General features: G+C 40.3%; 1 protein-coding gene across 1 annotated transcript in view; it reads right to left on the reverse strand.

Annotated features, from left to right (window-relative positions):
* The window catches only part of tmem198ab (transmembrane protein 198ab), a 40,601-nt gene extending 30,628 nt beyond the window's left edge, over window positions 1-9,973 (reverse strand). Inside the window, exon 1 of the mRNA XM_086283033.1 lies at window positions 9,155-9,973. The gene's annotated coding sequence lies outside the window, so the exon portion shown is untranslated. The remainder of the gene's footprint in view (window positions 1-9,154) is intronic.
* Between the last annotated feature and the right edge of the window lie 1,275 nt (window positions 9,974-11,248).

Below are 11,248 nucleotides of genomic sequence, written 5' to 3' on the forward strand. Positions count from 1 at the left end.
GTCTCCTGAGTAAACATCTCAAATAAGAACTTGGCGTACTTGCTATTTAGCAACAGCCACGTTCTTGTTCACGTGCAGAAATAGTCCATGCTCTTCTTTGCTCACCCGAGCTTCAATAACACTGGGATCGTGGCACAGATCAATAGGAGGGTTGATTGCGTTTTGCAGGGTTTGAAACGAGATGGACCGTGGCCATCAGCTATGATCAACGTAATTATTCCAGCTCCACTGCTTCACATAGTGGGATGAATCAGAACTGTGTTGTTCATTTTTCCAGTTAAAGCTGTGTTTTCCCAACCTGCTGATGCTGTAAGGAGAACTAGAGCGCCATTAACAAGCTTGCATAATTTCGGAAACCTGATGGACCGATACTGAAACACAGTCAGTTCATCACAAGTATTGATCTCTAAGAGCCAAGGTTGTTTAGATGATGGAGCGCGTTCCAGCAGCTGAACAATCCTGACTGGAGGGACGAGACAGATTTGAAAATGCTGTTTCGGTCATCGATAACAAGGTCGACATCGGCTTGGAGTCTCACATATGTAGGATTGATGATTGTGTTTGACTTTGGCTACACAGAGTAAAGGATTATGGGTATCTGTCCTCTACATAGGATCAAGGCACTACCATACTGGAAACCTTAACTGCCTTACAAAAACTAGAGGACTATGTTGCATTAATTATTTGTTATTCGAATGGGTTTAAACAATCACCTAGACTGAAGGGCAGCAGTGAATTATTATTATTCCATATTCTGAACAATTAAAGTTAAATCAAGTTAATTTTTACAAATTAATTTTAATTAAATAATTGTTTGATTAATGAAAGACTCCTCCTCCAGATGTCATCCAACCCAGTGGGAAGTTTTTTTTTAATTCTTTGTGAATGTTAGGACTATCAAGATCATCTTCTTCATCCTCATCTAGCTTCCACATGCACTGTGCTTTCTGTGGACTTCAAACTTACAGAGAGCAAACATCCTTTTTCAAAGTTACCCGAATGCCATGTGGAGGATATTCGCTGGTGATCAGAGCTGGTACTCCGGCTACAAATTAGCAGTTTAATCAGTTGAGGAGTCCAAAGGCAAAGCGTCAAGTGAGGACGCTCTGGGTTGCACAGCTTGAAATCGTTCCTGAGCAGAAGAGAGTCAACGTGGACTCCTGCTTTAACCTTCTGAAACATCCAATGAAGAATTGTTGTGCCAAATGAAAACACAGTTCAAGTTCAAAACCAGCTGGACTATCACTCCCTATGACATCCCACTTTGTAAAAATGAAAGTCGAGTTGAAGGATGACTGTTTTACCTTTGCCTTTAATCCACATAAACATCAGTGTAAATGTGCTTTGCTTGGTTTACCCAACAGTCAAAAATAATTATTACAAAAAATATTCACATTAACAGCAACAAGACAGAGGTTTCATGTTGCTGTTTGCTAGTTTTGCTTGATTATGATTTAGATTACAGCTGACTGACTTGGGCACGAATCTCAGGTTTGAGTGCAAGCAGGGGGCTTTTCTCTACATATTTCTTGTCTTTAACCTTAAACAATAAGGCAGTAAAAACAAATAGTACTTTCTTTTTTTTTTTAAATGTTCAGTTGAATTAATTCCCAGTTGAGAGTTGCTTGTTTTAAGCTCAAAGGAGCAGGAACGAGCTGTAGCCTTTACTCAGACTGCCCAGCCGCACCTGTCAGCTCCAACAACAAGCCGCAGCCTTCTGAACAAACATCTGGCTCTCAGCACCCCGCAGGTCTCAGCTCTCTGTTTGAGTCTGTACACTAATTAGTTTGACTTGGTGCGCTTATCATCTCTGCTGGACCCTGAAACACTGCACAGGAAGCTCTGACACAAACACCACAATTCCCACAGCTCCTTGGACGTCTGCTCCTCGAGCAGGTACAAAAAGCAGCAAATAGAACAGGAGAGCTCAACATGATGAACCTGTTTGTGAAGAGAACCCAATGACCTCCAAACAACACCAAACTAAGACTACAGTGGACCTTAAAGAGATGAACATGGCCTAAAACCCTGAAGTTACTATGAAGAGAGTCAAAATGTGTAAATTTTCCTAGTTTTTTGTTTTGTTTTTTAAAGATAAAACTGTAGGATTAAAGTGCATCCTATAACGAATAATAACCCTTTCCTGTAGGGACTGTTTTCCAGGTCTGCACAAAAGATGCTTAACTTGCATCTCCTCAACTAGTAGGCACATAGATGTCTCTATAAAGTCTCACGCTCACAGAGAGATGACGAGATTTAAATTACTCATATCTAAGCTGTGCTGCAAATAATTGCAGAAAAACAGCAGGAAGTACTTGAGCACTTGTAGATTTTTTTTCTCTTAATACAGATTTGTAGTATGGTGGCCCTGAGGTCCAAAACACACCAACAACAAGCACTGACTTGACTTTGAATGAAGTTCTGAACCTGATAAAGAAAAGACACGCATAGAGATATCACTCAGATCAACCACAGACAAAGGCAGCTGTAGACGGCAGTTAAAAGTTCTTCCAAAAGCGCACCTACAGAAACTTCGAGAGATTGACTTGTTCTGGTCTTCTCCTTTAGTCGTCCTGACCCGAGGTGAACTACACACAGAGTGAATTTACATTTTAGGGAAGGGAGAAAACATGTCAGTGTAGGACAAAGGGGTGCAACTAAGAAAAGGTCATTGTTTGATCCTGGTGATGTTGCTTCTTTGATCAAACTCGACTGTGTATCACTATGCACATAATGCTTCTTTCACTGCTTGTGCTGCCACTTCTAAAGCATTTTTGTTCTTTCAAAGTACCAATGTTTTCTTAATGTCCTTGTGTTTATCAGTTTAGGTTTTCTTCCAGGACCTGCATCGCTGCTTGTGACTCGATGCTCCAGACAAGAACAAACTCAGCTACATCAGACAGACAGGAGGGGAGGGTGGGGGCCAGGAGGACGTGAGCAGCACCATGCCGGAGACGTTGACCCACTAGTGAATCTGTAGTGACGTGTTGTGGCATTTTCATTCCCCTGGCGGGCTGCAGAGCTCGAGTCGTGCCGCCTGACTGCACCGATAAGACGGCGGCCTGACACACAGTGAATACACAAAGAGCCGGCTCAAGGTCTGCAGGGTTTTTATCAGGCAGCTGCTCTGAGTGGCTCGCATCCTCACACTGTTTCATAACTCAAGTCTGGAAAACTCAAAACATATCAGGAGTTATTTTCATCACAAAATGCTGCCTTTTACTTTCTGTTAACCTGCTTCAGTTAGAAAAAACCTTCACTGCCCAGAATGGCTTTTAAAGGACCCTAAAGGTTTCACGAGCCAATTGTAAGTGAAGGTGAACTGAGCTTTTCAGTCAGGCATGATGATGAAGGATGAGCTCCACTCATTAAAACCCAACTTGACTTGGAGCCTGCAATGCATTCTGGGTCATTCTTTGCTCCTGTGGGTGCAGAAAAGGCTCGTTTTGCTCTCCTCTGGTGGATTTATCTCTGTACCAATGCTGAGAGCAATTTCCAAATGGCTTCTCGTGAAAGAAAGCAGGTCTGTCTGAGGGGCTAATGCTACCTTTAAAACGAGCAAGCAAAACTTGATTGATATGGTAGATTTAATTTTTCTTTAATGGCAAAGACAAAACATAAAAAGAAGACAACAGCTAAGGTTAAATCCATAAAATAAACAGAAATTCAATATGATAATAATAGAACCCAACAACAGACCAGTAACCTGAAATTGATAAAGCAGCTAGAAATGAGGTAACATGATTACTGGGACCAGGAAGTAGACTACTGAAAGGCTACTGTTTTTATTTTTAAACACTAATAATATTGCAGCAAATGAAAAATTGTTGGTAGACACAGGCCGCAGACAGCATGTCACAGAGGTACTAAGGTACCAAACCCTTCAAGGTCTTAAATCAACTCCCAAGCTAACCACAAACCAATGCAATGACTTCAGTAACTAAACCTTTTGATATTTCTGTGAGCAGATGACTAGATATAAAAAGCATGGGCAACTTTTCCAACTTCCTCCTGGGATTAATGGCTATGTAAATTCTCAGTCATCCAGATAGTCTTAAGAGCTTGAAAAAGAAAAGTGACTGGAAGATGTTTCATTTCTCAAGTGGCTTCTACAATTCTTAAACCAAGAGGTGGAAAGTTTCATGTTTTTAAACTCTAGTGAAGACTGACCGTCAGGGGGACAATCAGATGTCAACCACCAACAATGGAGGGTTGAGTAAAAAAAGTACTTGCCCCATTGGTAAATCATGAACAAACTGTCAGCTGAGGGACTGACAAGGTGAATCACGTTAAAAGCTTTCAAAAAGCAACACAACAAAAAAATTCTTGATGATCCCAAAGACTTTTGGGGAAATATTCTGTGGCCTGATGAGACAAAAATGGAACTTTATGGAAGGTTTGAGTCCCGTTACATCTCACATAGAAAAAACACAGTACTTCATAAAAAGAACATCACACCATGGTGGTGGCAGTGTGACGGCCCGGGGCTGCTTTGCTGCTTTAGGATGACTTGCTGTAACTGATGGAACCATGAATTCTGCTTTCTACAAGAGCCTGATATCCACTTACGAGGATATTATGCTGCCACTGGATCTCATTTTTCTCAGAAACAGAAATCAGGTTTAAAAGAAAATCATGTAATTCTTTGTTTTTACATTCATCAGGTCCCAATCAGCCCAAATAGCAAAGAGAAATGAAAAATGCATGCCGTGAAAGAGTTCTTAGGAGGTTAAAGCAATTCTACAAAGAAGAATGTCCCAAAATTCAGAGATGTGAAAGACTCATCGCCAGTTATCACAAATACTTGATTGCAGTTCTTGGTGCGAAGCCTTTCATCTCCACTGCTGCAATAAATGGTTAAAGTTTGATACATGAAAAGGCAGAATTATCCAGAGTTTCAGCTTGATGTGTGGGGAGGACAGCTGGGTGTCTCCAGCTTCTGCAGCTTCTTACACAGCTACACGAGCCTAAAATAGAAACACATTAAAAGCCTTCAACGCTCACCCACTGCCTCCAGTAACGAGTGCAGCTACAGACTAGGTGCCTTCTTGATTAATGTTTGTTTAATATTTTAGACTTAAAGTGTTCATTAAGTGCTGAAAATTATCTAGCAGCCAGCTTGAGCTGATTGTTTTTAGCTGCAGCAATTAGTTAGGCAACTATTATGTTGCTTGAATAACCACTTCGTTTTTCCCCCAAACAAAACTGGCAAACATGTGCTTGTTACAGATTCTCTAAGGTGAGAACTTGCTGCTTTACTTTATCATATTCTGACAATATGAATATTTTAAACACATCCTTTAAAGATAACACCTTTGTTGTAGGCAATATATGTGTTATGAAGTAAGTTATGGAATAAAAATAGATGTAGCAGCTATGTTTGCCTTGCAATTGTCAAATTGTTAGTACACAAGTACACCCTGGGAAGCCCTATTTTCTGATTCATCATCATCATCATCATCATCATCATCATCATCATCACCTTTATTTATAAAGCATTTTAAAACAACCACAGCTGACACAAAGTGCTGTACATTGGAACTGTAAAATAAAATTACCTGAGATATAAATAAAAACCAAATAAAAGAAGAGTGAAATCATTAATTAACTACTTCATTAAAAGAGAAACTAAGTCTCACTGAGGTCATTCTAATAGTGACCAAAATCTACAAAAATAACTACATGTTTTGTTTTTTCAGTGAGACTTGAGAATAGTGATGGGGCCATAAACACACCAGAAAGCCATCTGCTGAGCTCATAGAGAACCAGTTTCTCCATAGACTTCTATTAAACCAGAGGAGTCGCCCCCTGCTGGCCATTAAAAAGAACACACATCGACATTAGGTTCATTTTTATGACCTGGAAGCTACATCCATCTTTTCTACAGTCTATGGTTTCACCTATGTGTATGAGGTTTGTCAGCTTCATGTAACATGCCAAGATGTACAAAAAAAAAAAAAAAAAAGCTTCTTGGAGCCATACCCTAAACCCAACAGGAAGTCCGCCATTTTAACATCAGTATGAAATGTTTGACACAGCTAGCCATTTCCAGGTTTTATGCAGTGGTGTACTCCACCAAGACAATTAGTCAAATCTGCTTCACCCTTGGTTAGTTCAATCTAAAGATGTTTGCAGTGCTAATTTATAAAGCATTTGGATTTTCGTGCAACATCTTGGCGAATTTCGATGTTTCGCCACAGCACAAGAAGCAGCTAAACTCATAAATTGTTCAATCTTCCCCAAACTTTGTGGTGTTTGAAGCTTGTGGCAGAAAACATCTATAACCTAATATTAAGTCACGGTCATTGTACAAAAGGCCAGCCAGTTCGCAGAACTCACGAACGGAGCCACATCTGCTGAGTAAGATATCATTTGTTGATACTGCCTTATTTGGTTGAATGATCCACTATCCAGTATTGTTTGTATTGTTGTATTACACATTTAATACACTCTGTTCACATAATTATAGAAGACTTTTATGTTCTTTCCACCAGAAACCACACCATCACTCACCACACGGCATATAGCATTTTACAGCCTGTTAAATCCCCTCACTCACATTATGGATGTGTGCTTCGGATTCTTGTTAATTAAATGAGTGAACAACAGATACCTGAGTGGCAGTGGATTTTGTGGATACGCCATCTGTTCTTATCGGACAACCCTGTTGAGATTGTGGATTCATAGAGTCAGCACCTTATCATCTACATCATTCATAGTCAGGAGGTCAAGTCCATCCCTCTTAAAGTGACCTCCTCCATTACAGTCATAGCACACAGTGTGCCACAGTCATAGCAGCAACAGGAAGTCTAAATTACTGTGTGATTAAAAATAATGTTTAAAAATCATACGTAAGTGATATTTGTAAGGTTCGTTCTGAAGGTTCGTTCTGAAAAATATTGACTTCAGAGATCAATCAGTTGTTTGTGTCACACTTCTCTGCAACCCATGCTTTGCACTGCAGTACTGACGTGTAGCCTGGATTTAATTTCCGATTGTCTACACCTGACCAGGTGTGTATAAATTATAAAACTTTCCCCTCAGAACTTGGATGTCAGAGCTCAGAGTGACAACACAGCCACGTTTCCATTGGCAGTCGCCAGAAAAACAGGCTTTGTTTTGCTCTCTAGCGAGGTAGGGCCACTCAATGATCAACAGCAATACCTGAGCCCTGTACTAAAAAACGGAACTTTATCTTATCCAGGTATCTTTAAGGTTGGCTCTGAGTTTACTGTACTCCTAAGGTCTTTCACTTCCAACGAAAGATTTATTGAACCTCTGCAGGGAGAACAGTTTTTCAGTGTCTTTGTGTTTCTCTGATGGGGATCAGTAATAAATATAATTCTTAAATGCAACTTTATTCCTTTTTTGTGTTGGCAGAAAATAATTTTGCACAGTTTTATGGGTACATGTCTTAAGTTCTTTATTAATTTTTATTTGGCAACCATTTGATAATGTCTCAAAAAAATATTATGTTAATAAAAGCACTCCTAAAGTAGGTGATGCTCATAGGTATAATTTTCTGTGGAATAAAAGTCAAATGCTCTGCAAAACGCCCCTTTTAGATTGGTCAGATGCTGGAAACACCGCGTATTTCATGTGAATAATCAGCATAAATGCTGCGTTAACTTAGCAAGTTTATAACTAGCTTTGTGTGACCATTTATCCTGATTGCAAGCATTTGGGTAAGTGAAACCAGATACGTGAAAGATACACTACGCTGAACCCTTTATAGTATATAGTATTTGTTTTTTGGGGGGAGGGGCTTATATCTACAAAAATGTTCATGTGCACAGTCTGGTCTGTATACAGCTTAGTTAGCAAAACACAAATACTCAAAAACGGTGGTTCAGATTACAGGTTCTACGGTTTACAACACTCTGCTGCCATCTTGAATCACAAAGTCTGACTTTACGGAGGTCGTCACAGCTGAAAACTCCAACTGAGAACTTTGGATTTACTGCTTCCCACTGCAGACATAGGCATGCCTGAGGTTGGATTGGGAGAGACAAGACTTCTTTCTCTCTTGACTGCAGTTGTGAACTCTGTTAAATTTAACTTGGATTACTTAGTGCTACTTTCAACTTCTTCTGTAGGTATTTCTTCATATCTAATTTGACAGATTTTTATGCTGGACGCCCTTCCTGATCCAACTCTAAGGGATTTATGTATCCTCCTGTTCTCAAATCAATGGACCTCTACACTATGGAACCACAACTGATAAAACCCATTGTCCTAAAAAAAATGACAGAAAATTAATCACTCTATATGACAAATTGATCACCTAAATCTTTTTTAAAGCTGAATTTCAACCTTTCTCTGCTTCCAGCCTCTCAAACACAATGATACTTGGGTTTCTCTTAATGCCATGATTGTACACCAAAGATCTGGACTAAAAATAGTATTTAGGAGGATTTCCAGGATAGTGTGATGCAGTTTTTCCAACATTTCCCAACATTTTACGGACTAGATGATTACTCTTCTAATTGCAAACGTAATTCTGGGATGGTGTTAAACCTTTAAATAACTGTTGTTGGCAAAGATCTACGTTAAACACCTGAGAGGTGGAACCAAAACATGCTGCTAGTTAGCTTTATATATCAATGAATCCACTCACGTTTCAGTACCAAAGAATCTGAATGCCAATTTTAGCTCCAATTTCCCAAATTTAACCCCAGCTTATGAGTGAAACTAGCGACTGCTTTAACTATGATGTTTATTTTCTAAAATTAATCATCCTAGTCCTAAAATTCTAAATCAGGAGGTTAAACCAGGCTTAAAACCAATCCGGAGTTTGTTTCAGATCACTTCAGGGACCTCTGGGAATGCTCAAACTCAGACAGACATGCTCTCAGCCCTCTCTAAAAATACTCCATCCATCCATTATCCATCCATCCATCTGCTATAATGAGAAGCAACTGACTCCAACCAAAGATCGACCCCGATGCGGCCATCCGGGTCAGACATCACCGGAGCTCAGCATCCATCACAGGAAGCCAGCTGGCCTCAGTTAAATCCCAAAGAGTCTGCATTTAAAAACACGTCCTCTCCAGCTAAAAGCATCAGTTAAAATAAAGATGCGCTCCTTCCTGATGTTTGACAGCAAGTGTTTGAGACAAATAAAGCGCGCCGTGCGCGTTAATCTGCCACTCACCATCATCCCCGACAGGTTGACGCGCCTCGTCCGCGTTCGCATCACAGCCAAAGGAGCCTCCCGAGCCCGAAACACCGACCATTTCCACCGTTTTGACCCCGGACGGCGTGCTCAGTGTTCCCCGGCAGCCTGCAGGGCGGTGGATCCCCGGCCGCTCGGACTAGTCATCCATCGGGGAGAAAGTCTTACAGCAAACGATTAGTAAAATAACCGTTACATGCCGGATATAAAGCAGAGCTGTGTGTGAGCAAACAAAAAGAGCTGCTGGATGATCCGGGTTGTGGGCTGGTTGGATGGCCGGCTGGATGGATAGTTGGAGGATACTGAGCCGCTCGCATTAAGCGGGTAGAGGATGGCCTCTGCAAAAAATAAAAAATAAAAAATAAATGACGAGGGCTCACTTGTCAGAGCCTGCACGGCTTTACTGATTATGAAGGAGGGACATTTAAATTCTAGCAGCGGCTCCTAGAGGCTGAGCTCTTAAATGCAACCACAGGATGAAGCTTCCTTTTATACTGTTTATTTAATATTAATTCAGTATTGCTCTGATATCGAAGGCTACAGGCACTACCTGCTGGTAAAGGCCTTGGAGCACACTCCCCGAGTATTTCAAATGGAATTACAAGTCATGGGGTCCCTTAAATAGAGGGATCTTCTAAATACCAGTTAAACAGAACCAGAAGGAACTTTTAGCATTTGACAACAAGAGTGAAGAAGTCACAGAAGTACAGCAGCAGCGTTTAAAGGCCGAGAGGTCATATTTACACCTGTCACTAATTATAGGAGTATTTTACTGACTGATTTCTGCCTCCAGTCTTATGTACCTGCTGAGATTTCTCCTCCCACATTTAATCAGAAATAAACCCCAATGACCTTCAGTAACACTTGGTCTGTCATCGGTTGGCCAGAACATTGACCACATGATCATACACCCCCCCCCCCCATTTGTGTCTGTGTGTGTCTTTGTAGCTTTATCTAAACTACACAGAAAAATCTCCCCCACATGTCATAAAACTCAGATCATCTCAAACTGGAATGTTGCCATCACATTTTTCAAGGAAAAAGGTGGTCCAACCTGGTACTAGCAAGGTGTACCTAATAAAGGGGCCAAAGAGTGTAGGTAATTGTTCAATATGTTATGAAAGTTTCTCTCTTATTGTATGTCAGATTCAGTTACTTGTGATATTTGATTGTGCGTACTGTCACTCGTAAAAAAAAAAAAAAAAAAAGATAAAATTGCTCTGGAAAAACTCATCTCAAATCTCACTTATCTGTCCTTAGAAAAGAGACTTTGTCCTCCTGTCTCCTTAAATAAAAATCAGACTGTTGTGTGTAATCTCTTTAATATCACATCAGTGCATCGTTCAAACTGGGAAACCTCACAGGACTCACACAACACTGTGTAGATGTCCCTGATTTTCCTCGTGCATGTACAGTCATGCTTTCTCTTTGTATTCTTTAACAATGGCTTAAAGAGCCAAAACTGATGTTTGGATAGAGACATCTTGTTTTGTTTTGAGTTTATAAACACACTCTCAAATACCAGCGGCATAAACAAAAACATACCTGAATTTAAAAAACAAACAAACACACACAACACAGTGGAGCACTATTACTCATGGATCGGCCTCCCCAGAGCTCGGACCTCAGCATTACTGAAGCAGTGTGGGATCATGTGGACAGAGAACAGAACAAAAGGCAGAAACATCCAAAGAAGAGCTTTGAATGTCCTTCAAGAAGCCTGGAAAACTATTCCTGAAGACGACTTAAAGACATGACAAGAAAGCTGCCTAAGAGAGTTCAGACTGTGGTGAAGAATAAAGGTGGTCACAACAAATATTGACTTTCAAGCTTGTTAGAGTTGTGCAAAACACTGTTTTTTACCTTATGTATCTTATTTTCATGCATGCTTCATGTTTCAGTAGCTGCACCTATTTCTCATTTTAATAGGAAGATATAAAGAACTGAGGGGTGACTTAAGACTTTTGCACAATACTGTACACTTACCTACATCTGTTAAGCTACCTGTTAACACAAATATCCAGTGAGTCAAGCCAAAGCCTTGTGATGTCAGAGGTTAAAGGGGAATGGCCA

The sequence above is a fragment of the Aulonocara sp. 'chitande type north' Nkhata Bay genome, linkage group LG23 (genome assembly GCF_057382095.1).
Source record: "Aulonocara sp. 'chitande type north' Nkhata Bay isolate Kocher_YH1m ecotype deep benthic linkage group LG23, A_spYH_male_GT1.1, whole genome shotgun sequence".
Classification (NCBI taxonomy): domain Eukaryota; kingdom Metazoa; phylum Chordata; class Actinopteri; order Cichliformes; family Cichlidae; genus Aulonocara; species Aulonocara sp. 'chitande type north' Nkhata Bay.